The sequence below is a fragment of the Camellia sinensis genome, chromosome 7 (assembly GCF_055761805.1).
Source record: "Camellia sinensis isolate YWXY chromosome 7, ASM5576180v1, whole genome shotgun sequence".
Taxonomy (NCBI): Eukaryota; Viridiplantae; Streptophyta; class Magnoliopsida; order Ericales; family Theaceae; genus Camellia; species Camellia sinensis.
Genome location: NC_138967.1, coordinates 68,517,761 through 68,522,483, shown reverse-complemented (window position 1 = coordinate 68,522,483; position 4,723 = coordinate 68,517,761).

Sequence of the window (4,723 nt, the reverse complement as noted above, 5' to 3'; positions counted from 1 at the left end):
TAAGTGACCAACCTGTTCCAACCAACTCAAAATCCAAACTCAAGTAAGAATAAAGAAGAAAAGATATGGACAACATTCATAAACCATAAAACCCGAGTCCGGAAAGCCAATAGGCCGGGTCAAAACTGGAATCACTATAGTTTGCCATCCGTTCCACAGCCACCTCCAATGAATCTAGATTTTTTTCAATGAGCACTCTGACTTGTTCCTCCTCCGATGAATCTTGGTTTTTTCTAGAATGATTTGTCTACTTTTTAAAAATTTCTGTTTGAATTTTTTTACATTAAATTTGAATGTTGAATTTTTATTGAAAATGAGTTTTTGATTTTTAATTGGATCTAGGTGATTTCTCTAGGTGAATTTGGGTAATTTGTCTATTGAAGCGTGGTAGCCATGGGGAGAAGGGACTAGGTTGCTGGATGGTGGTGGGGTTGGAGCAATGGTAGTTAAAGGCGGTTGAGAGTAGATAAATACTTGTTGGAAGAGGGTTGTTGTGGCAAAGGGTGGTGGTAATGGTGATGTCGGTCAGTCAGTCGGTCAGTCGATGGTGATGATGGTGATTATTGAGTACGTTTATACACAATATATGTATATGTAGGGAAAGAATGATAACAAATTAACATGATTATCCGTTTTTGTTGGTGAGTTAATGGTTAAATAGACAGATGGCTTTAATTGAGATTAAGGCCTCATTTGGCATGTGCCTGTTTTAGCTTAAAAGTCAAAAAGTTACTAAAAAAATCAAAAAGTGATTCCCTTTTCTTTCTACTTTTTACACATTTGTTCGTAAATAATCAAAAAGTCATTTCAAACATACTAGTTTTTTTTACCTCACATTTTAGCCAAAAAACTAAAAAGTTACTAAAATAGTTTGTTCCCAAACGAGGCCTAATTTGAAAGTTTAGGGTTTATGTTGAAAAAAATTAAAAATTTAGGTTTGATTTGTTAAAAGGGTCAAACTCAAGTTTTTTTTTTTCTTCTTCTTTTTTTTTTTTTTTTTTTGTAATTTTCCCAATAATATGTTTAAGGGTTTGAATTCACTCAAGTTTGATCTTACTTGATAGAACAATTTGAGTTGGTTGGATTTATTTTGGGCGGATTTTGGTGATTCGAACCATTCACTTTATATGATTCGTTGAGTAGACTATTTGTGTAAAAATTAAGATGATCGGATATCAATAGTTATATAATTGAATTAAATTGGTATTACAAAAAATAAATGTCCATTCTTGAAATTATATTTGTCATTCATTTTTTAGGACAAATGTGATTCAAACATAAAAATATTGATATTCGATTATCTTGATTCTTTTTGTATGACTATTTTACTCAACAAGTCTTAAAAAATAAACAGTTCTGATCTTCGAGGTTGCCTTCAAAACAGATCCGCTAAGTCCAACTGCACTTTCAAGCAATCCAAACCCTTGATTTAATCCTTCATAAATTTAAATTTGATGAAAAATACAAATCAAATGCCCTAATTTATAATTATTTCCATACTTGTTCTACTTTTTCTCTCCATCTTATTAGTTTATTAACATAATAATTTTAAACAATTTAAAATTACAAAAGGAAGTATACATTGATTCTGGGTTAGCTCACTCCAATAAGCTTTGCTTGAGCCGCATTGTGCTAGTAAAACTAATTGAATCTAGACTGCACATATGTCCGTACCATGGCAAAAATATGTTCTATTCGAATTTGTATTTAAAAGAGCAAAAGTATGCTTTCGTTTGGGATGTGAATTGGTTTTCTAACTTTTTAATTTTATAATTATTTTATTCTGAGGCTAAAATGCCTCGTTTGAGATGAGTTTTTTTGACTTTTTTGACTTTTGTGTGAGAAAAAATAAAATAATTATTATTTAGATGTGACATTTTATCTTATTGACTTTTTCATTTATTTTATCTTTTTATGATTAAATTAACCAAAAACACTTGTGCCAAAGATAGCCATATGTTAAGTTCAGCTCTACATAATGTTAGCTCTTTTAAATAAAAATTTGATAGATGATGGATTAGATCAAATTTTAATATATTAAATAATTATTAAATTATTACTTAATAAATAGACTAATTAGCCTAATAAAAAGTTACAATTTAGCTCTTTTAAACACAAATTTGATAGATGATGGATTAGATCAAATTTTAATATATTAAATAATTATTAAATTATTACTTAATATATAGACTAATTAGCCTAATAAAAAGTTACAAAAAACTAGCCTCAGTTTAAATATGTTATTCACTTCTCATTATTTGAATATTACTTAAAATTTTAAGCTCACAAAGCTTCACAAGTAATCCAATCTATCTATCTATATATTATATAAGGAAAATAGACTTTTTAGTGAGAAGCTTTCTAGGTGCTTGTAGCTCGACTTTTTGTTTTCCTTTCGGATACGATCAGTCCCACAATTCGGACTCTTGTGGTTCTAAATCTAATTTCACAAAGTGGAATGTGAAACAATGAAAACACTAAAAGAGTCCAAATCTGACAATTCTTTTGAAAAATCGATGTTCGAATCAAATGCAAAAAATTGATTGCTTTGCCAGATTTCAGAGTCACCACCCAAATATTTTTGAAAAATTTAGGAAATCTGAGACTCGTGCTAAAGGCCACTTATCCATCATCACCAAAGTGTCTCGGCTCGGGAACTTAGGTACGAGAGGAGAAGGTCATGAATTGAGCACCCCACTCACTCGATCAAAGATCAGCCTCTGCTAATCATGATGTGATTTTTTATTTACATTATATGCTCTTGTTTCGGTTTATTAGCTATCTTTACTATGTGATGCACGTAAGTATAGACTAATTTGCAAAAGTTGGAATTTTTGATTTCATATTTGTTTGAAAATTATTTCGAATATGTACCACTTGAAAAAGTGATTGCATATGTACATTACTCAAATTATTTCAATCCAAGCAATTAGCTTTCATCCACAGGCATTCAAGCAAGTATATCAATTAAGCACTTAGCCTTATGGCAAGCATGCTAAACATGTCAACAATCACACGCATGCAATATGCTAAAGCACAAAAATGCTCACCTCGTACTTCAAGGCAAGCAAAAAGAAACAAAAGAAACAAAAGAGTTAGAAAACATACATACTCCTAATTAATGCAACATGACTAATGCAACACATGTGATATGTAACTAATAAGCTCGGCTACTAATTATGTCATGTGAGTCAATTTAATAGCATGTGATTTAAATACGTATTCAACGAAGTAATAAACGGCAATGCATTGTTTAGAATGATGAACCGAGCTTCGATGCATGAAAGACAAGTGGATGCAAGCATGAAAAATGCTAAAAGAAACATGATGTTCTAAACTACCCATTATAAACAAGTAAATAAAGGGAGAAAGACGTGGGATTGGAAGACATACACATTATTATATGTTTTCCCTCACACAAGAGGGTCTGAATGAATGTCCGAGTGTCTAAATTAAACTAACTATTACAAAACCGAATGAATAAATTAAGCTATGCTAACTACTTATTACAAATTCTAATAAATACCAAATAAATGAACTAGTTATCTAAGTTAACTATCTACAACAATTACCAATAAACAATGGCTACAACAATATTAAATAAGTATAACAATAATAATTAATTACAACAATAATAATTAATGATTAATCATCAAACAACGATGCACAATGCTCACATGCTCAGCGTCCAGAAACTACTATGTTTGCCCAGACCATTCTGTTTCACCTTCAGCCACTGCCTTCTGTTTTCTACAAAACATGCTGCTGACCAAACATTGGAGCCCGACCGACCCAAATAAGGTCAGTCGTGCCCTATTTTTGTGAAAAGCCCTATTTTTGTGATCTAAAGTGAAAACAGTGCAGACAGAGTTATTTTGAACTCTGTTTGTCCCTTCTACTCTTCTCTGTTATGGAAAGCCTCAAGAGAAGAACGAAGTCATTTCCAAAATCATCAATGAGCAAATTGATTACTTGATGAGTTACGACATGATTTTGGACAAAAATCAATGAGTGCAATGAATCAATAACCACCCTTTCTTCCTATCATATAGTAAGCTCAAAAAGGGAAGTAGACACGCTCCAAGATCTGTCAAAACATCATGAATTGACATGTGATGACTCTTGACACGATGGACTCGACATAACGTTCGGCCGAATCCAACCAATTTTATTCATCTTCCTTATGTCGGTTGACTTGCTTTTAAGCCAATTTTATTAATCCTTTTTGATTTACCTTTCCATTACTTAATCAATTTGTCCAATAATGAGAGTAACGCCCACTAAAAGGAGAGAAGCGTCAAATGAGAAGTTGTTTTCGACATTAGAGAGACGTAATGCCCTAATAATGAACCTCCGAAGAGATTAAACCATCTTTCTCATGTTTAAACAACATTCGGTTGAAACAACTCTCAAAAAGAAAAGAAAAACCAAGAAAGAAGGAAGGTTGCAGAAATGATTATACAAGGTTGATTTAGTACACAAGTAAGACTCTTTACATGGAATTAAGTAAGAAAGAGTTATCAACTCAAATGATTTAGTATCTAAGGCCTAAACAACTAAAGCCATGAGGACTTATAACACAACAATCATAATATTCAAAGCATAAACTATTTAAATAAATTAAAATAGCCCTAAAACAACCCCTAAAGTGTAAAAAACAGTAGCTAAAACCATGTTAAAAGAGCACAAAAAGATAGGCAAAAACAAAGAGATACAAAGCTAG